This window comes from Lissotriton vulgaris, chromosome 7 (genome assembly GCF_964263255.1).
Source record: "Lissotriton vulgaris chromosome 7, aLisVul1.2, whole genome shotgun sequence".
NCBI classification, from domain to species: Eukaryota; Metazoa; Chordata; class Amphibia; order Caudata; family Salamandridae; genus Lissotriton; species Lissotriton vulgaris.
The window spans coordinates 1,138,462,390-1,138,490,111 of NC_141695.1; positions in this window are offsets into that span (position 1 = coordinate 1,138,462,390).

Below are 27,722 nucleotides of genomic sequence, written 5' to 3' on the forward strand. Positions count from 1 at the left end.
TTTTAGAATAGGTACGGCTTCAGAAGCCTTCAGAATGGGTTTTTCTTAACGGCAGCTAAGAAGTTTGGGCCACGGGACATCTAGGGGTCAATTCTGATTCGGGAACAACCGCTCCGAATAGCCGTTCGGAGCATTTTTCCCGTACAAATCATACCCTGCAACGTCCCCCGTACGTACGACAAAGTGCGATTCATGCCAGGAGCAGGACTCCGTACGAATCGTACAAAGACCGTACGACTCGAATCTCCGCACGAACCTCCCTCAGAACCCGCTGTACGCAACATCTGTATGGATCGCTGCTGCTTTTTCCGACCCAGCAAGTACGATTCGTGTCGGGTACGCACCGTACGACCCTTTTTCTATGGGAGCTGAAAACAGCCGTAAAAACAGAGTTTGCCCCAAAACAGGTATAAAACGCCCCCCCCCCCGGGTACGGTGTGTACACCCCATGATCGCAGGGGTATGGTGCGTACCCCTGCGATCGCGGGGTGATTGCACCGTACCCCACGATCTTGGGGTGTACGCACCGTACCCCATGTTTGCTGGGTGTATGCTGCATATACCCTGCGATCGCGGGGTACGGTGCGTACACCCCATGATCGCAGGGTACGCACCGTAACCCTGCAATCATGTGGTGTACGCACCGTACGGTGTGTAAGTGATTGTGTGCTTCACTGTACGAATCGCCCTTACCTGACGTGGACCGTACGAATCGCGTCCTCATACCCCGGTCCGGATCGTACTCGTCGGGTCGTGCGGCATGTGTACGAGTCGTACGGTTCACTGTTTCAGCCTTGCAATACATATGGATCGTACTACGTGACTCGGACGGACGGGTACGAATCGTACGACGATGGCTCCGGATGACAATTGTACGGACATTTTTTTTCCAGGATCGGAATCGGCCCCCTAATTGCTGTTTAAATTATGTTAGAGGTTTGATGGAGCTTTAGATATAATTTTTGGCCTTGCTAACATCTTTTTCTTTTTAAGGTCTACTACTCTCGTCTCCGGCATCCATGGTGTGCTTCTGGATCGTCAGACATTCCTTTATTAAATGGGCAGCCAAATAGGCTGGGAGGAACCATTATGGACCTAATATAGGTTTTAGCTTTAAGGACATTAAGATTAACTGGTGTGGTAAGAGTAAATTTCTGCTATGCCATGCCCTGCTATACTACTTATTCCTTTGAGGGAGAATGTTTTGGGTTTAACTGTCAGGCCTGGGTCTCTTTCTCGAAATCAAAGCTGTCTTAGAGAGGATTGTCAGGTCTTGCCCTTCAACAAAACTCATCTTCACTGTTCTGGTATCAAGGCGGGTTTGGAGGGATGCTGGAAAGTTTTCAGCAATTTACCAAGCCAGGAACAAGCTCAATAGTGAGCTACATCGCTTCTGCATTATTAATGGAATCAGTTGGCTATCTCAAGATGATATTGGCAAAGATGACTTTCAATGTTTCAGGCATGATGGGGTACATCTCTCTTTAATAGCTAATTACATATATCTAGTAAACATTAAGGAAAAGTTATCTAACATATTGGGTTTACACATATGGGGTTAATGGCTGTATTAGCGACAGCCTCCTTTCTTTTGGTGGTTGACCTAAGTTGATGTGGAATTTTCATAAAATTCTCTATTGGTTACCAATGTGGGTGGTGATGGTGATTTTATGCTTACTAAAGAGAATATTTTTGTTCCAATTCAAAATTCATGTTGGGCGGGGGGAAAGGGGGGAACAGGAAAAATGCCTGTTCAGGGTTTTTTTCGTGGTGGCAGATTTGGACGGGATATAGGCAGGCAGGAAGGGTTGGGGCAGGCAGAATAGCTTAGGACAGAGGGAAACAGAGGACAGAGTAATGAGGCAGGAGGTAACAAACTAAGGGGTTGGGGACGAGGTTCAATGTGGGGAAAAATTCATGGGGGATCAATATGGGGGAAAAAGTCATGGGGGGTCGATATGGGGTAAAATTCATGGGGGATCAATATGGTGATATTTCATGGGGTAGGGGTGGCGGGTGGGGTTACATTCTAGTTGTGTCAACCTTGTTTGCATTATTGTTATTGAATTGTTTGTTGCTGAAATAAAAACGACCTTTGACCTCCCATCGGTCTGTGTTGTAATTCATTGCTCAAAGCCATGAACATGTTACCACAACCAGCATAGGAACTCTGAGAATATGAAATAAAAACTGTCAACTAAATAAAGGGACCAACAAAGCTAATCAAAGCAGCCAGCTGTAGTGAACCAACCAGTCACTTTGGACTAGCCCGTGACCCGGATATTGTATCACCCCAACCCTCGTGGCTGAGCGCAGTTGAGAATATAAATAAAGGCTTGTAAGACCGCTCAAGGTCTTATGCACACACCCAATGTACTGCGTGCTAGTGTCATTCATTTATCCAGCATCGGTGTCCGCTCTTCACTGTGAGCTTGACAGCACATTGGCGAAGAGGTGAACCCTCGCGCTCACTACTGCCCATGACTTTAGGTAGCAGCACCACCCCCGTGGCTCACTTGGAGCACCTACAGCTACTCCTGCACGTACCTGGCCAGAGCTTGAACATGGGCGAAAACAGCCTGGGGCATTACCCACGCAGCACCTCCACACGCCTCGCCCGGCGCTTGCTTCAGGTGCCAATGCCCCGCTGATCCTGCCCCTGCAGCAGCATGCAGGGCCTCCTAATACTGCTGGCAGCTAGCCCCATCGACTTCTCTCCCAGGCCTGAACCCATGTGCTATCTCTACCTGAGGCACAGATGCCCAGACCTTCTCAGCCTCCAGCTGCATCGCAGACCTTGAACCTGGCCTTTAGCGCCCGCATCCTTGCTTACTGCCGTGGCATCATCGCTCCACAGTGTACCGGTGATCTCTCGACTGCCAACCAGCCTTGCACAGTAAGGATAGGCTATTGCAGCACCCATACACAACAACATTTTTAAGAGGGCCCAAGGGCAAGTTTAACGACTACCCAGGTACATGCCCCAGAAAACAATGTCTAAACACCCAGTGGTACCTAGTAGTCAAGAGAGTTAATCGTCTGGAATCACAACATAAATGCAGTACAGATAACACCCAAGGGAACACACCATGCACGTTTTTCAAAATAAAGAATTGGCCAAGTCAGGGCTCAAGGACATTTGGAAAAATTCCCATCAGAAGCCATACTGTACTGCCCTCTTTTGCATCATTTGGGATCTCCTTGCCCAGGAGACAAAACAAAACGGCCGGTCAGACGTTACCGTTGCCGAGATGGAGATGTGAGAGGAGAGTATCACATGATTTAGTGGCGACTGAAAAAAGCAGTGAATGTGGAAAGGGTGAAAGATGAGTGATTATAAAATGAGGTGAGCTGGGTAGAAAATGAAGGATTTATTAGTGTCTCCCAGTCCCTAAGGTTAAAAGACAAGTGTAAATGCGGTTTTAGAAATAATATCTGCACTCAGCAGCACCCACCTGCAATGAGGCCTCATAGCCTAACCGCAGCCCCAGGTCAACCTACAGAAGCCCAGATAAGGTTTCACAATATACCTAGTCAAGGACACACAGAAGACTCTTGTGCCCCGTGAGCACTGTACCAGCATCCTGGGCAACATGGCAAATGATACCAATGCTGCACGTGCTTCTGCACCCCGTATCACAACCGCTCCAGCCATTCAGCAAGCTAGAGCATTCCACTACACCACCGCCATTTGGAGGACATGTGTTTGCTACCTCAATGCCTATTTCAGGGCGACTCGCGAACTGAAGGCACCGCAAATTGTTCCCTCCTCTTTCATTATGTGGGGGAGGGGATTTACAAACTGTTCGAACACCTCCCTGGTGTTGGCGCAGATGAAGACTTCAATACTGTGGTGAGGGCCTTGGACGCCCATTTTCTACACCCATTTGAACCCAGATTTCAGTCGTTTTAAACTGCGCCAAGCCCACCAAGGAAAACGGGAGTCTATTGATAACTTCTATTCCAGTCTCCGCGAATTGGCCAGCTCTTGCACATCAGATGACCAGCTTAAAGATATCCAGGCACAGTTTATCCAGGGATGCCAGTCCAAGACTCTCCGGGGGTTGATCCTGTGCAATCAAACATCAGTGTTAACAACATCCTAGTCCTGGCGCAATCCCACTGTAGCATCCTCCCCAGCCCAGGAACATGCAAACGAAACATTCCACACACAGAGCTCTGTAACAGAAATCCTATTCTTTCGCACACGATCACCAACTGCCCTATACGCATTGAGTCATGACATAATAACCGGACCTTAACACCTCCCAGCAGCTTACGTAATTCCTCTTAAAGTCCTCCTAGAACCACAAGAGTCCTAACACTCTAATCTTAATGAATCTACCTCCCCCTTTGTTAAATAAAAAGTATAAATGGTACACAGTAAAAATATCGAGTCTTTTATGTCGACATACAGAAATATCGACTTGTAAATATCGGATGTAAGAAATATCGATGTAAAAATATCGATTTTGCTTAGTGTGTGAAATATTGAGGTAAGTAATGTTGAAATTAAAAATATCGATATGTAAAGATATCATTTAGTATGTGTTTTATGATAATTTTTAGTAATTTCTAAGTATAATATTGTTTTAAGATATATATAATAAAGTTTTATTTTTATAATTGTTTTAGGTACGGGAGAATGGGTTTATAGGGGATAAGGGTGGGGAGTGTTTTAAAATATTTATAATTAATTATTCAAAATTTCAAATGAAAATAGGAAATTTGAATTTGAATTTTCTAAATTATAAATATATTTTAGGAGCGGGATGTTTAGTTTATAGGGGATAAGGGTGGGGATTGTTTTAAAATATTTATAATTAATTATTCAAAATTTCAAATTAAAATAGGAAATTTTAATTTAAATTTTCTAAATTATAAATACATTTTAGGAGCGGGATGTTGGGTTTATAGGGAATAAGGGTGGGGAGTGTTTTAAAATATTTATAATTAAATATTCAAAATTTCAAATTAAAATAGGAAATTTCAATTTTAATTTTCTAAATTACAAATACATTTTAGGAGCGGGATGTTGTGTTTATAGGGGATAAGGGTGGGGAGTGTTTTAAAATATTTATATTTAATTAATAAAAATTTGAAAATAAAGTAAGAAAATCATTATATAAATGTAAAAATGTTAAATCCATTTTAGGAGTGGGATGTTGTGTTTATAGGGGATAAGGATGGGGAGTATTTTAAAATATTTATAATTTTTTTAACAAATTTCAAATTTCAATACGAAATTCATTTTAGAAATTTTGAATTTAAATATTTTGAAGAGTTAGAATTTGGGTTTATCGGGGAAAATGTGGGAAGTGTTATAACATTTTTATATTCAATTAATTGCAATTTGAAAAAATAGTAGGAAATTAATTCAATACATTTAGAATTTTATATAACATTTTAGGAGTGGGATGTTGAGTTTATATGGGATAATATTTGATATTGTGTTTACATATATTTAGAAATTAACATTTATATTTAAAAAATTGTATTAAAATTCTTTTTTTAGTTTTCAAAATTATAAAAAAATTGTAAATATTTATGTTTATATTTTAGGAGGTATTTCAATTATTTTAATTTGGAGTGGGAATAGTAGATTCTTTGTTCAGCACCTACCCCAATTTAGTTTACATTGGAGTAGGAATAGTACATTAATTATGTTTATTGTCTAGTACCTACCCCAATTTAATGTAGATTGAAGTGGGAATAGTAATTTAAATAGGTTTAGTGTCCAGCACCTATCCCAATTTAATTTAGCTTGTAGAGGAAATAGTAAATTAATTAGGTTTATTGTCTAGCTCCTACCTTAATTTAATGTATATTTGAGTCGGAATAGTAAATTAAATAGGTTCAGTGTCCAGCACCTAACCCAATTTAATGTAGATTGGAGTGGGAATAATTAATTAATTGGGTTTATTGTCCAGCATCTACCCAATTTAATGTAGATTGGAGTAGGAATAGTAAATTAATTAGATTTATTGTCCAGCACCGACCCCAATTTAGGGGCCGATTCCGATTCGGGAAAAAAAGTGTCCGACCGAATCGTATCCAGAGCCCTCTCCGTATGAATCGTACACGTCCGTCCGAATTGCGTAGTACGATCCGTATCTCATCAATTCGTCCGAATCGTCGCGAAGCGTACGAATTGCAAGGGTGAAACCATACGACACGGACCCTCACAGTGAACCGTTCGATTTGTAAACATGCTGTACGACCCGAAGAGTACGATCCGGACCGGGGTATGTGGACGCGATTCGTACGGGCCACGTCAGGTAAGGGCGACCGCCATGGAGGCAGGAAACAACCGCCTACCGGGACCGCGGATAAACCAGCAGTCAGATTAGGAACAACTGCCAAAAAAGACCAACCGCTGCGGTAGTGGGCCAACAAAAACCACCCTACGTGGGCGGTGACGTCCAAAAACCGACCGCGGTGGTCGGAAACGCAGCGGAAAAGCTACAACCCGCCGCAAGCAAAGCGGAAACACCGCACGGGAAATTAGTATATCCCCAATGGTCCCGCCGTGCAAACCACTGTTTCCGACCGCCGCAGTCGCACACTGGAGTGAATGGGAAAGCCAGCGGGAGAGCTGCAGCATGGGACCCGCTGCGGACAATCCTCATAAAACATGGCGGACGATGCAAAAACACCACAACAAAGGCAAAAAATTTAGCCATGCCCCCAAATACACAAAACACTTCCAAATAAAAAAAAAGAAAAGAAAAAACATGCGAATTCCAGGACAACTCCCACAACACACCTGACAGCAATACCCCATTATGACACACCCACACAGCTGAGTATAAAACCATCCCCTTCACTGACCACAATCCTTTGCAACACTCCAGAAGCGAAGGGCACACATCAGACCTGACAGGAGAGGCAAGACAACACAGAACAAACACCACCACCATCACACCAGCACCAACAATCCCCAAGCACAGCACACACCTCACACCAAAACATCACACCCTCCACCTACACACCTGCATCCACAAACACTTCAAACACCACACACCATGGCATCACAGAAAATGCCCAAATTCACAGAGAGTGAGTTGACAGTCATGGTAAATGAGATAGTGAGAATGGAACCACAACTGTTTGGTAGCCTGGTCCAACAGACACCATTAGCCACAAGGACACAAATGTGGGAAAGGATAGATCAAAGGGTCAATGCAGTAGGGTCCACACCACGATCCAAGAAGGAGATCATGATGTGGTGACATGATCTGAAGATGGTTGTCAAAGAGAGGAGGAGCAAGAACTGGGAGCTGGCTAACCGGACTGGCAGTGGCCCTCCCATCCCAAAGAAAACATTCACACCATGGGAAGAGAAGGTGCTTGCCATACTGCATCCAGAGAGTCTCACAGGAGTATCTGGGGGACTGGAGGCTGGTAAGTACAAATAAATGCTAACCAACACACCACTATGTACTGTCTTGCACAGACAAAAACCCACACTACCCAAAACAAATCCCACCACACACCCACCAAAAACCTGTCTAACAGATCTAACCTTCACTCACTCCCATTTACCCTAAACATAGCCACCCATATTACCATGGGAGCATGAGCACAGGCAGCCTGTACCACTACTCCCACCATACTCCCTGGCCCACACCTCAGCAGGAAAGAGGACTCCCCCACCCACAAGCAGTTGAAAGCTATTGCAGTGTTCACCCTCACCTAACAGGTAGGTAGCCATCCTGCCTTGGAGGCCTGTATGTGGGAGGGAGGCCTTCCTACTACTACCACCATGTCCTCTGTCCCACACCCCAGCAGGATAGAGCCCTCCCCCCACACCACCCAGGAGAACATGGAAGCCATTGCATTGTTCACCAAACAAACTTACAGGTAGGTAGCCATCTTATTTGGGAGGCCTGTTTGGGGAGGGAGGCATGTACCACTACTCACACCAAGCCCCCTGTCCCACACCCCAGCAAGATGGAACCCTCCCCCCACACCACCTAGGAGCATATGGAAGCCATTGCATTGTTCACCAAACAAACTTACAGGTAGGTAGCCATCTTGTTTGGGAGGCCTGTATGGGGCAGGGAGGCCTGCACTACTACTCCCACCATCCCCTCTGTCCCACAACCCAGCAGGATGGAGCCCTCCCTCCCACCCACAAGCATGTTGCAGCCATTGCATCACCCTAATCAAACATACATGTAAGTAGACATCTTCCATGGGAGACCTGTATGGGGGAGGGAGGCCTGTACCACTACTCCCACCAGGGACGGATTGCCAATGCGGGCATTCGGGCATCGGCCGAAGGGCCGGTATCGCCGTGCTCTCTGTGGGCCATTTTTTTTTCTCTCCTTTCTCAGCCGCACAGTGAAGCTGCATTAATTTCTCTGTCGCTGTCTCCGTGATCTCTGTGGACTAGGAAAGGGGAGAAAAAAAACAGCCCACAGAGGGCACGGAGACAGAGACAGAGAAATGAATGCAGATTCACTGTGAAGTGATTATCTGCTGTGGCCTGTCCTTAACCCCCTGTCCAGCAAAGCAATCAGGCTGAGGGTGGCTGGGGAGGGGGTGATTGTTTGCAAAAATTGGCCTCCCTGGGGCCAGGTGTTGCTCAGGCCTTTGAGCCATTTTCACCTCGGCCCCCCTGGGGCCCACGCAGCACATAAACAGTGTTATTTTTTTATTTTTATTTATTTAATGCGATTTTATATAGCGCGAACTTTACCAGAAGGTGTCAGAGCGCTTTACATAAGAATCAGTTGCGAAACATAAGGACTTAGGATTACATGCTTTACATAAAAGATACAAGCAGAACAAATTGCAAATGTACAAGATGTAAAGTCACACAAGGAAGAGAAACAAACAGAGTGAAAAAATTGCAAATGTACAAGTAGTAAAGTCACTCAAGGAAGATAAACACATGGCATACTCTAAGAGTCACATAGGAATGGTAGAGAGTACAAAGGTCCACTGCATATACTAGTGATTAGAGTTATCTCTAAATACCTAAGGAAGGGATACGAATCGATATACTCTAAGAGTCACATAGGAATGGTAGATAGTACAAAGGTCTACTCGATATACTAGTGATTAGAGTTCTCTATATACATATATATATATACACACATAGTAGATTTTCTCAGGCAGAGTTCCATTAAGTGGGGTTGGAGGGGGATGCAGTCACAGCACCAAGGGAGGGTTGGAGAGATACAAGGGTATGGAGAAAAGGCAAAAGAGAAAAGGGAAGAAACATTTGAGGATCGTCAAGGGGGAAATGAGGGAGAAGGGTACAAGACGAGGGAATGGACAAGATGGCGGGTTGGGGTCCAGAGAAAAACGGCCGAGGAAATAGTGGGTGAGGAAGAATGGGTCTCGCTCGCTGTGGGGGCCAGGTGATCTTTGCAACTTGCACCATCTTCACCTCAGCCTCCCCCGGGCCACCATGGATGAGCCAGCAGCTGTGTTTTGTGCTCCCCTGCCAGGACATTGCCCTGAGGCCTGGAGGGCTGGGGAGGGCTGATTAATTTACTAATTGCAGGGGCCTCACTGCTGTTCATGTGCTCCTGAGCTGAAGGTCTGGGGAGGGCTGAGTAGGTTAGTAATAGCAGGCGCTTCGCTGCTTATTAAGTGCTCCTTCCCTGAAGGGCTCGAATAGTTTTGTGACAGAAAGGGGCCTTGCTGTTTTTTTTAGTTGCTCAGCATGGCACCATTGTCACCTTTCCCCCGTGTCTCCTGTGCAAGAACAGTATCCTCTCACTTTAATTAATTTCTGTGCCAAACATCTTAAGGATTTTGGGGGCCCTGGGCCAAACATATTTTTTGGGCCCCTGTTCGGAACAGGTTTGAATTTATAATCCAATTTCTGATCTTTGATGCCCTCTTTCAGCTGGTCACTGGACAGTGCACTACCATATTTGTCCAAATTCCTAATGTATTTACATCTAATATTCAAGGACATTGACATGTGTAACCAAATGGTGTTTCATGAATGTGGGCCACGCCCCCTATTTGTGGGCCAAACCCCTTGAATGTGGGCCACTTCACTGGGAGGCTTGTATGTGTTAGGGAGGCCTGCACTACTACTCCCACCATGCCCTCTGTCCCATACCCCAGCAAGATGGAGCCCTCCCCCCACACCACCCAGGAGCACATGGAAGCCATTGCATTGTTCACTAAACAAACTTAGAGGTAGGTAGCCATCTTGCTTGGGAGGCCTTTTTGGGGAGGGAGGCCTGCACTAATACTCCCACCATGCCCTCTGTCCCATACCCCAGCAGGATGGAGCTCTCCCCAACACCACCCACAAGCACTTGGAAGCCATTGCATCACCCTCATCAAACTTACAGGTAGGTAGCCATCTTCACTGGGAGGCTTGTATGTGGTAGGGAGGCCTGCACTACTACTCCCACCATGCCCACTATCCCACACCCCAGCAGGATAGAGCCCTCCCCTCCCAGGAGCACTGGAAGCCATTGCAGTACATCAAACAAACTTACAGGTAGGTAGCCATCTTGTTTGGGAGGCCTGTCTGGGGGAGGGAGGCCTGTACCCCTACTCCCACCATGCTCCCTGTCCCACACCCCAGCATGACTGAGCCCTCCCCACACACCACCTAGAAGCACATGGAAGCCATTGCATTGTTCACCAAACAAACTTACAGGTAGGTAGCCATCTTAGTTGGGAGGCCTTTTTGGGGGAGGGAGGCCTGTACTAATACCATGTCCCACACTCCAGCAGGACGGAGCCCCCCTCCCACCCACAAGCATGTGGCAGCCATTGCATCACCCTCATCAAACTTATAGGTAGGTAGCCATCTTCACTGGGAAGCCTGACTGGGGGAGGGAGGCCTGTACCACTACTCCCACCATGCGCCCTGTCCCACGCCCCAGAAGCATGGAGCACTCCCTCACTCCCAGGAGCACCTGGAAGCTATTGCAGTACACCAAACAAACTTACAGGTAGGTAGCCATCTTCACTGGGAGACTTGTATGTGGTAGGGAGGCCTGCACTACTACTCCCACCATGCCCTCTGTCCTACACCCCAGCAGGATAGAGCCCTCCCCTCCCAGGAGGACTTGGAAGCCATTGCATTGTTCACCAAACAAGCTTACAGGTAGGTAGCCATCTTCACTGGGCAGGCTGTTTGTGGGTGGGAGACATGCATCACTACACACAGCACCAATTGCATGCAATGCATCGATACCTGACATGTACGAGTAATTGATGTACCTCTGCACCATGTAATAAGGCACAGTATTGCACTTAATATTGATAGTGAAGATCTCTCAATTGTGTAGTGCACAGACAGTGGATGACACGCAGCTAACAGAATACTTTCACAGTGCCCAACACTGACCATCCCCCATCTAATCCACAGGTGATGAAGAACTCACTGCTCTGAACAACAACGACCAGCAGAGCCAGTCTCCACCCCAGTACATGGACTCTCGGATGTTGACTCCCAGGATAGTTTGGACGATGAGCTCCAGGCCGGCCCATCTGGTGTGCCAGGGACCAACAGGTCCCAGGCCCCTATCCTTCCCACCACCATATCTGCTGCAACACCAACAGCACAGCAGACCCCTGCAGTCATGGCCTGTGCCTCCATCGCTGCCACCACCACCAGTACCACCTGCAGTACCCTCCCTGTCCCAGGGGATGAGCAGGCCACACCAACTACTGTGGAAGGCAGGGAGAATGTGCGGGGAACCACAGTGGCGAGGCAACAGGTCAGTGGCAGCAGGGCAGATGGGAGTGCCAGGGTCACCCCCAGACCTCAGGAGGTTGGCACACCATCCCTGGACGACTTCACCAGAGTCATCGGGGTATATGAACAGGTCCAGAGACAAAGTGGCCGGTCAGACAAACTATTACGTAAGCTCATCCTGCTGATGAGGTCCATCGACACACGCATTGGTCAAATGGTGGACCTCATAGCCCAGCAAGTGGCGTTACTGAGGGACAGGCCTGTGTCACAAACAACACCTCCGCCCACCTCTGTTGTGCTACAGGATGACAGTGCACCATCCTCCCCTGCGGCGACACAGAGGGGAGAGTCCTCATACGCCGCTGGCCATGCAGCAGCCCCCCCGCCAAAGCGATCAGGGGGAAGTCCAAAGAAGAGCCTCGAAGTCTCTGGAGGCAAAGCACCAGCCACACGCCAGTCACGGAGCCAGCCCTGATGGCAACCCTCTTACCCACTGCATTGACTGTTTGGACTGTCCTTCCCCAAACTGCCTTGTGAATGGCACCTGTCTGTTGGATTGTGTCACCACATCGATGTGGTGTCTACTCTAACATCTCATTTACCATGACTGTCAACACACTGCTCAATTACTACCTTCATGTAAATATGCCCGCACCCCTCACATGTCAACTTTGTAAATAAAATACCTTACACACTTCAATTGGTGCAGCTTTGTCAATAGTGCAATATTTATAGTGTTCAAAATGTCCATGATGTATCCAAAAGATGTACAGTATGTAGGCCTGTATAATTTAGAGACACCTAGGGAGACACAACAGAACAACAGTCAGTGTGGCATCACAGACATAGCACTACACCAAACATCCACATAAGTCTACAGACAGACAACACAATGTGCAACAGGTTTCAACAGACAGAGTTCTGTATACGTTCACATGTGAAATGTCACTGCCATATTTCCACACACAGATAACTCAACATGTGCCTGTCTGTACCATTCGCACATAGCCCTTCACAGCAACAGCAATCACACCAGACAATGTACAAGTAGTACCTCATCACCCACCTTCAAGTGAAGTAGCCGGTGATGATCTGTTGACGCATGTCAACTCCTTCCTCCTCTCCACTGTCCTCATCACTGGACTCAGGGCCCTGAACAGGCAGGGGCCTGGGGTCCTCATCCTTAATCCAGGAGCAGGGGAATCCCCTTGTGAATAGCCATGTTGTGGAGCATACAGCATGCCACAATGAGCTTGCAGACCTTCCCAGGCGACTATGACAGTGCACCTCCAGTCCTGTCAAGGCAGCAGAATCTTCACTTGAGCAGGCCAAAAGTCCGCTCAATGGCACGACGGGTCCTACCATTGGCCTCATTGTACCTGACGACAGGCAGGGTCCTGGGATTCCGTAGTGGGCTCAGCAGCCATGGACGGCTGGGATATACAGAGTCCCCTGTGAATGACAAACACGCATTGCAATGTTGCACAGGCAGAGGAAAGCAGGTCACACACACAACACACCATATCACTAGGCATACTCACCCACAATCCAAGCACGTTCAGGAAGCAAATTAGCCATAAGCTTGGGCACAATGCTGTTCCTCAGGATGTAGGAGTCATGGGCTGAGCCGGAGAATCTGGTACACACATGCAAGGCACACCACCTGCACATTGATCGAGTGATAATGTTTTCGATTCCTAAAAATGTGTTAACTCGCCTGTGGTGGTACCAGACCAACATGGGTACAATCGATGGAACCAACAACATTGGGGATGTTCCCAAGTGGATAGAAGTCTCCCTTCACAACGGCCAATTCTACTACCCTGGGGGAAATGTATGAATCTATCCTTATAGATCATCATGGCTGCAAGTACATCCCTCAGCACCAGGCTGAACATGGGTTGTGACATCCCTGCAGTGCTGGCCACAGTCTCCTGGAAGGAACCAGTTGCAAAAAAACGGAGGGCTGCCATCACTTTGTACATTGGTGTGAAAGCAGTTGGGTAGTGTCGACAAGGCTGCAGGTTGAGCTCCAACAGATCACAAACGGTCTTCAGAGTGGGTCTTTCGAGGCAGCATTTTCAAATGATCACAATATCCTCCATGTCCTCCAGCAGAGTCAAGTGATGTAGGAGATTAGGCCACCTCCTAGTTGAGAAGAACATGGACACATGTCAATGACAACCTTCATGAGATGCCCACAGCACATCCTGTCAAGGATGTCACGGAAAAAGAAAGACTGCCATGTGAAATGCGTGACACTCCAGGTTACATGGGTGTACATTTGAGACACACAGAGGGCACACCTCTCCATTTCCCATGCACAAGTGCCGGAAACAACACATAGGTCAATGTGAATGCACACATACTGAACGCCACATTTCACATGTGCACGCCTTGAGGCGTACCATCCAGCCAATGTGTGTAAAATTAACATGACTGTCTCATATTCATCTGCTGTACCTGTCACATCTCAATGCATCATGTAAACTCGGCACACATCCACAACACAATGATCACAGTAGGTGGCGAACTGTCATTTGTGTGCATGAACAGATATGAAAGCACAAGTAAGTAACAACACCATACAGTGAGACAAGCCTTGCCAAAGTCAGCAATGACACACAACACATTGATTTGTTACACATTGTTGAGTCCACTACAACACTGTCACGCATCATCAACCATCAAATGCATAAGTGACATGGCAGGGAGCACAGACCAATGTATGTCACACATAGCCAACCATGGCATGTTTGTCCACCTGTGGATTTGATGGAACAATGGCATTGTGTGCACGATGATGTGCCCTTAACCATGTCGCCACTGTGTACTGTAGAAGTGTTCACAATGGACATTGCCATGGCAGGTGACACAAATCACGGTAGCTACTGCCTGACCCCGGCGGTGTGACTTCACAAGTCCGGTAGTCATTGGCATGAAGACATGGGTAGATGGCGGTGGGCATGCTCTGCCATCCAAATCACGGTAGCTACCGCCTGGCCCCAGCGGTGTGACACCAGCACCTCCCCTTCACAAGTACGATAGTCATTGGCATGGAGACATGGGTAGGTGGAGGTGGGCATGCTCCGCCACCCAAATCGCGTTAGCTACCGCCTGGCCCCGGCGGTGTGACACCAGCACCACCCCCTTCACAAGTGCGGTAGTCATTGACATGGAGTCATGGGTAGGTGGCGGTGGGCATGCTCCGCCACACAAATTGCGGTAGCTACCGCCTGGCCCCAGCGGTGTGACACCGCCATAGGGTATTGCCTACAGCCAATGGGAGCGATGATTGTGGTGGCATGGAGCAGTTTTGAAAATCACGGAAGGCGTGCTCTGCCACCGCGGAGGTGGACATTGGATGCTTTTGAAAGATGCACCATCGGGGTAGCGCACCCCGGGCCCCTGCGGTGCATCACCACCATGGAGCATTGCCTACAGCCAATGGGAACGATGATTGTGGTGGCATGAAGCAGTTTTAAAAATCGCGGAAGGCTTGCTCCGCCAAGGTGGAGGCGGTCATTAGATGGGTTTGAAAAAGGCAGACCTGGACAACCAATTGTTGCATCTTGGCACCTAAGGAACGATCCCAGGGGGCTATAAATCTGTGGGAGTGAGCCTCACATTTCCACTGCTCACGGAGCGTGCTGCCTGGGACCCTCTCCTGCTGCTGCCCCCAGAGCCTGCTGCCTGGAACCCTCTCCTGCAGCTGCCTCCAGAGCCTTGAATCCGGTCCAGGGAAGGCATGGCTTGGCAGTTCAAGCTGGACTGTTCCCATGAGGCACAAGGTCAGACTGATTTGCATATGGCCATGTCTGAACTGGGGTGGCAGAGTGGGCTAAAGAACAGTGATGGATTAAACCCAGATCTGTTGACGGGGTGTGAATGTTTGATTGGTTCAGATGCTCCGTCCATCACCACCCCCTCTTGTACTGCTTTGGCTACGAACGTGGCAGAGATGACATTGGGGCTGCTACCACGCACTGGGCGTTTGGCACAGCGCAACATGACACCACTGATGGGCTGAATATTGGTTGTGACTCATCCTGGGCTGGGTGCACGTCTGAAGGAGCACCTGCAGCAAGGCAGGGGTGAGTATTTGGGGAGGGTGACTTTGCCTGTGAGCAGATGCATGTGTACAGGTCCTGGGGCAGCGGTGGCCCATGTAATGTTCGTGGGATGGTGCTGTGCTGTGTCATGTGAGTGGCTACTGGGATTGGTGCCAGTGTCATGCATTGGCCCTTACAAGGGTGAGACTCCCTGCTGTGCTTTGCCATTGCCAGATGTGTTAGTATCTACATGGTCATTCAGCATTGGGATGGTGTGGGGAATCTATTAGGGTGTGAACAGTAGTGTCCACTATCTGAGTGTGACTGCATGTATGCCTACTTTGCATGCACCATGATCGTTGAGGCACACACATCAGACAAGAATGTGCACCAGAGTACCACATGGTCTTTGGTATGGCCTACTTGCTAATGTGGACTGTCATGTCCTAATAGGTGTGTGTGTTGTCCCACCTGTTCCCTCAAGGTCTGTCAGTGGTAATAAGTGGTGTCCCCATATCATGTCCCTAGGTGTGTGCAGAGCAAGTTGTGTGTCTGGTACACTTCATCCACGGGCAGGGTGTTGTGCTGTGTGGCCTCAACATGGCAGATAGTCAGGGTTATAGGCACTGTTGTGGCCTATGTAGTGTGTAGTTGCAATGTGATTGCAGGGTGTGGTGGTCACCATGTAGATTTGGGCATCTCCTGTACTGCATTGATTGGTTTGCTTTGTCTTGATGATGACATTGACACAACCCTGCATCTCTCTCTCATGCAGAATCGACAGTGGACATGGAGGAACAGGAGCCGGAAACCAGTGGTGGTGAGGGTAGCACTACAGCTGCACCGGAGGACAGTGACACAGAGCCCACCAGTGCATCTGAGGGGAACCGGAGTATGCAGGAGGAATCCCTGCCTGAGACACAGAGTACAACATCATCTGATGCCAGCGGGGATGCATCCATGTTGGAAGGCACAGGGAATCGGGAATCTGCATCATCTACTACCACACAGCGGCCAGTGCCCAGCCTCCCATCCACTTCCTCTGGTGCTGCCCATGTCTGTGTCAGTAAGAGGGAATGAGTTATATTCACACCTGGCACCACTGAGCCTGTACCTGTCCCCCCTGCTGCCCTCAGTGTTGAGTCGGTAGAGCTCCTGCGTCAGCTTTGTGTGGGCCAGACACCCTGCTCAATGCCTTCAGTGGCCATGACAAAAAATTAGGCCAAGTTTTTGCCTACATGGAGGGCATACACTCTGACGTGGGTGGGCTACACCGTACAGTCCAGGCTTTGTCGTCTACTGTGACGTCTGCCCTTCAACAGGCACAAACTCCCATTCCTGCTCCAGTGCCTTTCTCCACCCCCCAGTCAGTGGGCACATCAGATGATAGTGACCACGGTTCCAAGTCACGATACAGCACAAGAAGCACCCAGCAGAAGCAACCCAAGTGGTCCCGCCCACAGACACCATCCCCACAGAAGAGCAGAGCCAGTCCAGAATGCAAAGACAAGAGCCCGTCAGGGAAGAGTAAAGCAGAAAAAACAAGGAAGCAGGCATCAGGATCCCATGCCTCGGAGGCATCACCAGCGAAGGACTTTCTAGGCACTAAAACTTCACGCAGAGCTAGGCGTGCAGTGTCTATGCCCACTGAGGGGGTGTTGTGTCGCAAGGGTACACCTAGGAAGGGCTCAGGGCCACATTCCCCCGCCACATCAACTCAAATTCCAACCCCAGTGAAGCAGGTGAAGGAGGGGACTGTAGGGGCTATCCCTGAGAAACAGGCAAAGGAGGGCACTGTAGAGGCTACCCCTGAGAAACAGGCGAAGGAGGGCACTATAGGGCTACCCCTGAGAAACAGGCAAAGGAGGGCACTGTAGGGGCTACCCCTGACAAACAGGCAAAGGAGGGTACTGTAGGGGGGAGACCTGGCAAATATGAGAAGGTGGTCCAGAGGCGTAGCCAGACAAAGCGTCCCGCAGGATCCAGCACGTCACCAGAGGGAGTGCCAGTGTCTGCACCTGAAACTGCTCTGTTAGTGTGTGTGCCTGTTATGTCCCAACCAGTTCCCATTAACCCCAGTATAGGGAAGCCATTTTGCATTCCCAAGAAGTGGAAAGGCACCCCTCCAACTTTCCCACCCACACTGTGTCACAGGTCTGCATGACTCAGCTCCACGTGCCACTATACCACCTGGTCCAAATAGCCCTCCAGCTTGCAGGGCCACTGATAGCCCTACATCACATGGGCCTCTGTCTCCCCAGTCAAGTGGTCCTGCTGTCCCGCACACACAGCCAGCTCCAAGTCCACCTGATAGCCAAGAGTGAGTGGTAGTCCCCCTCATACACCTGTCTCTCATACAGGTGTGCTAGTCCTGCCCATTGTTTACAACCTAGGTGTGTTGCGGGCCATAGAAGGGTACAGTCAAACACACTCACTGTGCAGCTTCTCATGTCCTGACTCTGCACTTCTCCCTGGACACTGGCCCTGTTGCTCTGCTGTGTTGTACTCTCCCCTGTGCCATGGACACTGGCCCTGTTGCTCTGCTGTGTTGTACTCTCACCTGTGTAGCCTCTCATGTACTTGCTGTGCCATCTGCCCTGGACACTGGCCCTGCTGCTCTGCTATGTTGTACTCTCCCCTGTGTCATGGGCACTGGCCCTGTTGCTCTGCTGTGTTGTACTCTCCACTGTGTTTTTTAGTTAGTTCATTGTGTTTCTTTATTCATTTAAATTGATTTTCCTTCTGTTTGTTTTCAATCACGGTATTGGATTTTTAAGCATATCTTTAACTTCAGACAATGTCTTATGGCCAAATCCAATGCATTTCGGGCATTACTGGATGCCCTTCGTCAGGGAACAGACACTACAAAAATGTATATAAACAGAACATTAGGATACTGTTTCATTATTGTTCTTTAAACAATCATACGTAAAACAAAAGTAGAAACATTGTTTAACCAATAGTTGCGTGCATCTCGAGGCATCCTATGTGCTTGTAGCTATTGAATCGCTTGCGCTAACACCTAAACCCATGAGGTTCCTAAATGAATCTTGTAATTATGTAAGAAAAACGTTGTATCACTTACGAGTCTTTCATCTTGATATGGGCATGTATCTGTGAAAAACAGGCAGGAAAGTTCGACAAAAGTATGACACAGGTTCAGTATCGTTAGAGTGCAGGTTGGAATTGAATAGAAAAATGACTGACTAACCTTCGGGCAAAAATCGTAGCGTTTTCTGGTGTCCTGGCTTCCTTACTAACGCCGGCGTAGAACGAATCTAGCCACGTATTTTAAATTCGAAAAAGTTGTGATCACGTGATCGTAGATATGGACAACAGACTAAGTGTGGAGAAGGTTACATGGGAATGCGCTGACTCGTATATCAGTAGTTTGGTTGCCCGCCTAGGTGATGGAATTGAAATGCATCCTGCTAAAAGTAGAATGCGTGGGATCAATAAGGGAAAATAAAAATTGAAGAATAACAGTGTTTTTAAAAATAGTGATGTGTTAAAAAAGTCAGTTTGAGAAAATGCGCGCGCGCCCTGTAGGGATATGAACCCCTGGGTCATGATTGATCCTATGTCTACCCTTAGCCGGATGAGCTATAGGTCTGTTTAGAAAATGATGATTGAAGTAAGGTTATCTGAGATGCATATCAACATTTGGTGATTGTAAATCAACAGTATTACATTATGATATATCTGTGTGAGCAGTCACAGTAATTACAATTTAGTCCTTGGAGCAATCCTAAAGATAGCATGACAGTTCGATCCTATCATTTAAGCCAAAAGGCTTCTGTGTAGAGAGTTTTTGGATCCAGAAGTTTTCTCTTCTCAGTAAATATTTATCTCTCCCTTCTATCTTCTGTACGGTTTCTAGGATGGTGAATTTGAGTTGGGAAATATTGTGTTGTTCTTCCACAAAGTGGGCCGATAGGGATGATTTCATATTTTATAAGCGAATGTTCGATTTATGTTCAGTCAATCGTACTTTCATGTGTCATTCCGTTTTTCCCACGTATAGTTTTCCACATGGGCATTTTATCGCGTATATCAAGTTGCTCGAGTCGCATGTGGCATTGACTTTGAGCTTGATTTCATTTTCCTTCATGGGGTGGTTTATCTTATTCCCCTTGATTACACTGTTGCAGTTGCCACAGTTTAAGCATGGTTTGGTTCCTGAATAATCAAATGTTGGTGCAGGTTTATTCTGGAGGATTTCTCCCAAATTACGTGCTCTTGTGAATGCGAATATTGGTGAGAGGTTGAAAATTTGTTTGAAGTCTGGTTCGATGTTTAATAGTGACCAATGTTTCATGATGATTTTTTTGTATTTTCTACTGGAGGTTGAGAATTTCGAAACCACCACAATACGTGTTTGTTCTGTCTTGACTTTTGTTGATAAGAGTTTGGTTCTTGTTAGGTTTTCAACCCTTTCTTTGGATTCTTCTATTATGTTTTGAGGGTACCCTCTGTTGATGAATTTGTTTGCTGTTTCCTTAATTCTTTGATTCAGCATATCCGGATTTGAGGTAATTCGTTTTACCCTTGCCATCTGTGAGAATGGTAAGTTCCTTTTGAGATTAGGTTCGTGAAAGCTTGTATAGTGCAGCATGTTATTTCTATCTGTGGCTTTTACGTACAGGTCTGTGGAGAATCCTTCCGATGTTATAGAAACTTTGACGTCTAGAAAGTTGACTGAAGTTTCAGATATTTCCCAAGTTAACTGTATGCGTTCATCTGCTTGATTGAATTTTTTAAGCACCTCTTGTAGCGCCTCTTTTGAGTTCGTCCAGATGATGAATAAGTCATCAATATAACTGATAATCATTTTCAGATTGTCTGTCCATTCTTTTTGGCGAAGATGTGCTTGTTCTCGTACCATTGCATAAAAATGTTGGCATAGACCGGCGCCGCTGAATTGCCCATGGCCATCCCAGTTAATTGTTGGTACCATTTGTCCTGATATTTGAAATAGCTCTGATACAATGTAAAAAGCATGAGTTCCATTAAGAAGGTCTGAAAACTGGAGTCAAGGTCTGTGTTCATTAATGCTTCTTCCATAGCTTCTATCCCCAACATGTAGGGTATGCTGGTATATAGTGAGCGAACATCTGCGGTACAGAGTATGATGTTATCTTGAGGTTCGAATGTCACTTCTTGTAATTTGAGTAAGAATTGTGTGGTGTCCTTAACGTATGTTTTCATGGTTTGCACGGTAGGTTGGAGATACTTGTCTAGAAGTTGTCCAATAGGCTCATGTAGGCTTCCTCGTGTGGATACAATAGGTCTCATCGGTGGATCCATGATGTTCTTGTGTATCTTGGGTACCATTCGCAAAGTCGGGCTCTTCGGGTTGGATTTAAGTAGAACGTTTTTTGTTCTGTCTGTGATGGTACCCTGTTGGTGGGCTCTTTCAATGATGACTCGTAGGTGTTTCATGAATTCAGTTGTAGGATTATTCTCCAGTTCCATATATGTGTTGGTGTCTGCGATGTGCTCCATCACTTTCATTTGGTACATAGAATTGTTCATGATGACAAGTGCTCCGCCTTTTTCGGCCTTTGTGCAAATGATATTTTCGTTGGCTGCTAGTTTCCGTAGCGTGTCAAGGTCCTTTTGGGTTACGTTCTTCTTTTTCGTTTTGAAATGTTTTAGTTTTGTTAGATACTGTTTAACCACGTTTTCAAAGACATCAAGTGTTTTATGGCTTACGGGTGCTTGGAAGCTGCTGGATGCTCGTAGACCTAATAATTGATCCTGTTCTTTCTTTGGTTGTTCTGGAAGCACGTTGTCAAAGAAGTGTCTTAACCTCAGTTTGCGCATAAGTTTAAAGAAGCTAACTTCTAATTCCAAGTTGTCCGTGGTTGTCGTGGGTACAAAAGATATTCCCTTTTGTAGAAGTCGTAGTTCATAAGGGTTAAGATGATAGTCACTTATGTTGATCACAAGTTGTTCTATGTCTGATTCTTTTTCGTTTTCTTCTCCTTCTCTTTGTTGGTTCCTGTCACGCTGCTTGTGATTGGTGGGTCCCTGTCTTTTTCCTTTCCTTTGTCCTCTCCGGGGTCGCCTTTTTGTGATTGGCCTTGTTCTAAAAAAGGATTAGTTTCAGTGGGTGCACTTGTAGTAGGTTGTTCCGCTGGGGTGGTATCTTGTGTTTTTTCTCTGGGTTGTGTTTTTCGTGATCTTTGGTTGCTTTCAGTATCCGTTGATGATGTGTCCGTGTTTGAGTTATATGGTCGGTTCCTTTTTTTTGTGCATATATGTCAGCCCAAGTATAGACTTCTCCTAGTCTATAATCGAGGGTGTCCCTCTTGAATTTTCAAATTTTGCGTTCATTGATTTCTTTTGAGTGTTTTTGTATTTGGATTTGTATGTCTTCTAGAGTAGTTTTTAATTCATCTTCTGTCATCATTTTGGATAGCTCAGTGATACCTCTTCAATTTCTGCAGTTAAATCGTCAAGAATTGTTGATAGTTCCTCGATAATTAGTAAAATAAGATCCAGCGAACATTTGTTGAGTATTTCAAACAATTGTTCTTTAAATTATTTTGAGTGTTTGCAAAGGGATGGTTTCAGGGCAATTCTTAGGCCTCGGGGTATGCGCTGGTTACGGTGATATTTGATGAGGGTGCTCGCATGGAGCTGTTTGTTAATTTTTCTTTTGGTGAGATATAATAATTGTCTTATGTTTTGCTCCTTGGACCTGCTTGTAGTTTCCTGTGCTAGTTCTTCCCTGATGAATGAATATATACGGTCTGCTTCGTCTGCTTTGAATGCAAAAGTAGAGGCTCTGGCCTCGGTGCTCTTGGATATTTCTTCATAGTTACTCATTATGGTTACTCGTAGTGGTTTGAAGGCGTGCTATCTGTCCTGTGGACGCTAGGGTAGGTAACAAGTATTGATTGCTAGGGCAAATGCACAGCTGTTTTAGTTTGTGTTTGTCGAACAGTTTAGTTGTGTTTATTGGTGCTCCAAAGGTGGCGTCGAGAGTCCCACGACGTCTGAATTACATAAATTGGAAGTGAGGCTAGTGAATCACTAGTTTCATCCCTTTAGGCACACATCTTCTTCGTCTTTTTGTTAAAAAAAGGCTTCCACTCAGTTTTTTTGTTAGTTCATTGTGTTTCTTTATTCATTTATATTGATTTTCCTTCTGTTTGTTTTCAATCACGGTATTGGATTTTTAAGCATATCTTTAACTTCAGACAATGTCTTATGGCCAAATCCAATGCATTTCAGGCATTACTCGATGCCCTTCGTCAGGGAACAGACACTACAAAAATGTATATAAACAGAACATTAGGATACTGTTTCATTATTGTTCTTTAAACAATCATACGTAAAACAAAAGTAGAAACATTGTTTAACCAATAGTTGCGTGCATCTCGAGGCATCGTATGTGCTTGTAGCTATTGAATCGCTTGCGCTAACACCTAAACCCATGAGGTTCCTAAATGAAACTTGTAATTATGTAAGAAAAACGTCGTATCACTTACGAGTCTTTCGTCTTGATATGGGCATGTATCTGTGAAAAACAGGCAGGAAAGTTCGACATAAGTATGCTACAGGTTCAGTATCGTAAGAGTGCAGGTTGGAATTGAATAGAAAAATGATTGACTAACCTTGGGGCAAAAATCGTAGCGTTTTCTGGTGTCCTGGCTTCCTTACTAACGCCGGCGTAGAACGAATCTAGCCGCGTATTTTAAATTCAAAAAAGTTGCGATCACGTGATCGTAGATATGGACAACAGACTAAGGGCCCCATTACGATATCGGGCGGATTGCTTCCACCAGGGTGGCGGTGGCTACCGCCACCCAGGCGGAGGCAATCCGCCCGACAACCACTCTCGTGTTCCCCTTCGCCTGATTAGGATGGCGGAGGGGACAGCGGCACGGAAAGCCCGTCCGCCACTTTACCGCCGCGGTCGGCTTGCGACCGCAGCAGTAATAGATTAATATGGTGGCGGTGTCCAATGGACACCGCCAGCCATATTACAATGGCAAAAACCAGAGGCCTTTCCGCGGCGGCAATGCCGCCACAGAAAGGCATGCGGTGATTGCTGCGGGGGGCCCCCTGCAGGGCCCCCAGGTTGGCGCCACTGTCTGGGGGGCACATGGGGGTACCTATGGTACCCCTCCCACATTTGCATATGCAAAGCGGCAGGCACCGCGCGGTGCCTGCCGCTTTGCATATGCAAATGCAAAACAGCATTTTTTACATTGTGGAGGGCGGTGCAGAGTGCACCGCCCGCCACAATGCAAAAACTACAGGATATGCCCGCCACTGTGGCGGGCACATCCTAATTCCCCCCACGGGACCCCCGCCCTTATGGCGGGTGGTCCCGTTCTACGATAGGGTGGCGGGCGGACAATGTCCGCCCGTCATCCTAATGGGGCCCAAAGTGTGGACAAGGTTACATGGGAATGCGCTGACTCGTATATCAGTAGTTTGGTTGCCTGCCTAGGTGATGGAATTGAAATGCATCCTGCTAAAAGTAGAATGTGTGGGATCAATAAGGGAAAATAAAAATTGAAGAATAACAGTGTGTTTAAAAATAGTGATGTGTTAAAAAAGTCAGTTTGAGAAAATGCGCGCGCGCCCTGTAGGGATATGAACCCCTGGGTCGTGATTGATCCTATGTCTACCCTTAGCCGGATGAGATATAGGTCTGTTTAGAAAATGATGATTGAAGTAAGGTTATCTGAGATGCATATCAACATTTGGTGATTGTAAATCAACAGTATTACATTATGATATATCTGTGTGAGCAGTCACAGTAATTACAATTTAGTCCTTGGAGCAATCCTAAAGATAGCATGACAGTTCGATCCTATCATTTAAGCCAAAAGGCTTCTGTGTAGAGAGTTTTTGGATCCAGAAAAGACGAAGAAGATGTGTGCCTAAAGGGATGAAACTAGTGATTCACTAGCCTCACTTCCAATTTATGTAATTCAGACGTCGTGGGACTCTCGACGCCACCTTTGGAGCACCAATAAACACAACTAAACTGTTCGACAAACACAAACTAAAACAGCTGTGCATTTGCCCTAGCAATCAATACTTGTACTCTCCACTGTGCCATGGACACTGGCCCTGTTGCTCTGCTGTGCTGTACTCTCACCTGTGCAGCCTCTCGTACTTGCTGTGCCACCTGCCCAGGACACTGGCCCTGTTGCTCTGCTGTGTTGTACTCTCCCCAGTGCCATGGACACTGGCCCTGTTACTCTGCTGTGTTGTACCCTCCCCTGTGCAGCCTCTCATGTACTTGCTGTGCCACTTGCCTGGACAATGGTCTTCCTGTTTGGAGTTTCCCTGTGCAGATTCTCTTGCATATGACCAGCATTTTGTGCCTTGCTCTTGTCTACAGTTGTTCTACTGTAACATCTGTACACTATGTGAATATCGACAGTTACTCCTGTTGTCTGTTTTGTCAGTGTCCTTGCTGAATAAAGTAATTTTGGTGTGTGCATTTGGTTTCCTGTGCCAATGTAAAAAGAGGCACAAAATGTAATATCATCAGGGAGAAAACGACAAGTGAAAAGCACAACAATCAATTAAAAAGTACAAAATTTATTAAGTATATATACTCAGAATAAAAACATAAAATTTCTGACATGTAATAAAATAAGACTTGTGACCTATTCTAAGGCATCAACGCAATACAACATTACAAATGACATCATTAATTCTTAATTCCTAAAACAGTGGCGGACATTACTAGTCCTCTTCACGACGCGCGTTTCAGCGTTTTCACTGGAACGCCTTCTTCAGGAGCCACATACACAATCTAAGTCGGCAGTTGTTTATATTTGCCGAAACGGGGCAGCAGCTGTTGGTATAGCGCTTTTTTCTGTGAAGGGTCTGTTTTAAAATCAAAAGTATTGGATAGAATCTATAATGCTCAGATGGCCAGGAACAGCAGTCGATATATCTGCTCTCTTAGCGTTGTTCTGTTAATGCGATAAGTAAAAATGAATTCTGCGTGTTCAAATGACCAGGGACCGCAGTTGATATATCTGCTCCCTTCGTGTTATCTCGCAATACAATACTTAAAAAGAATTTTGCACGTTCAGATGACCTTGGACCGCAGTTGAAATATTCGTTCCCTTAGCGTTGTATTGTAATGCGGTAATTAAAATGAATTCTGCATGTACATCAACCCGCGGGCGTCACGATTGATAAATCTAGTGGCGTCCCGCAGCCGTTGGAAAAGGAGATCCAATGCTCTATGTGTCACTTCAACATTGCCAAGATCTTTGCCCGCATCACATTTTTATACAGGGGTGACAGGGTCTTCAGGCCATTCAGACTCTGATACTAGTGTTATCTGTGAGGGTTCTTTTACCTGTCATGCAGGTCTCTTTTTGGTGGTTTTCTATTGTTGGGTACATTGTTCAGATGTCAGGTTGGGGTACACTGCCAGCACAGGGTGTGATGCTGTGCACAGGTTTGCATGCAGGCTGGGCACTGTCACGATGTATGTGTGTTATTCCTTTATGTGTGCCCAGCTGTGTATGTAAATGATCATCCTGTGTTGGCCCTTAGTCGTGGTCCCATGGCCTACATGAGATTTGTGCTCTTGGGTAGCCAAGAGGTGTGCAGTGTGAAGGGTGTGGCTTTGTAGGGGGTGTTGATGTGTGTGTGCCCCTGGATTGTGAAAGACACACATGTGTCACCCTGGAGTTATGTGCCTGTTGTTTGTATTGTTGTGCCCTGTGGATATGGTTGTATGCACATGTGTGAGTTGTCTGTTGTGCACTGTGCAGTGTGTTGGTGTGTCCGTGCTGTTCTGTGTGACGCCTCCTTGTTATTTTGGTCACTTATGAGTGTGCAAAGTGTGTGCCTTGCACATCAGTGTTGTGCTTGTTTGAGCATCAATGTGTCTTGAGTGTGTTTGTGTGGACTGTGTGGCCCTGCTGTTCTACACTGCCATTGTGGTTTTGTTTCTCATGCATTGCATGTACATGGTGCCTTTTCTCCTCCTGTGTGGCATGATGTGTGTGGTGTGATGCCATCCCCTATTGTGCCACCTATGGCTACCCATTGTGGGTCTGCACTCCCTCTTTTAGTGTATGGTATACCCCTTCCATGTCTACTACTGACAAGCAAGTGAGTTAACTTTGATGTCAGCTGTCCCCTTGGTTTCCATGTGTGTGTGCCTCCCTATCACTTCATTTTTGACACTGTTCCTTGTGGTGCAGTTCTTGGGCCCGGGCATATGTTCAACTCTGGACATTGCCCCAATGGTTTATGTGTGGTGTTCTTGTGCTATTAATCAGTGAGGATTACTCATGTGCACTTCAGCTGTGTGTGCTGCCCAGTGCTCTGGTCAAGATGGTTCTGCTCTTGTGTCCCAGAGTGGTACATCTGTTGTTGTGTTGGATGTATGTGTGTTGGCTGTGGTATTGCTTCACTTCCTGGGTGTGCTGATTTATTTGTTCTGTGCTGATTGGTGTTGTGTGTGCTGAGTTGTGTCAGTCATGTCTGTGTGTGACTGTTCTGCTTGTTGTGCACACACTGCTTGTTGTGCATACAGTGCTGTGTGTATATGGCCTTGGCATTGCCTGATGGGCATCCCCTGATGTCCTGTGGTGGTTGTTCATTTTTATTTCATGTGCATCTGTCGTTGGTTTCATGTGGCAGTGTAGTTATGTGCTGGTGCTCCTCTTGTGTGATTTGTGGTATGTTGTGTGTGTTTTGTTCCTGTGTGAAGAGGTTGTGCACTCCTGTTGTTTCTGTGCTCCGATTGCCTTTCCACAGTTTGTCTGACAGGGTATGTCTGTTTCTGTTGTGGGTCTGTGTGTGTTCCTGCAGTGTTTGTGTGTTGTTTTTGGGCAGGCATCTGTTCAGGCATCCCTGTGTGTGTGTTCTGTTTATGGCTACACCCAGGTTGTGTGTTTGTTTGTGTGTGTATGTATTGGCAGCCTTCAGTGTTTGAGGCACTGGTGTTGTGTGCTCCTTTTTAGCCACTCCTGCAGTGG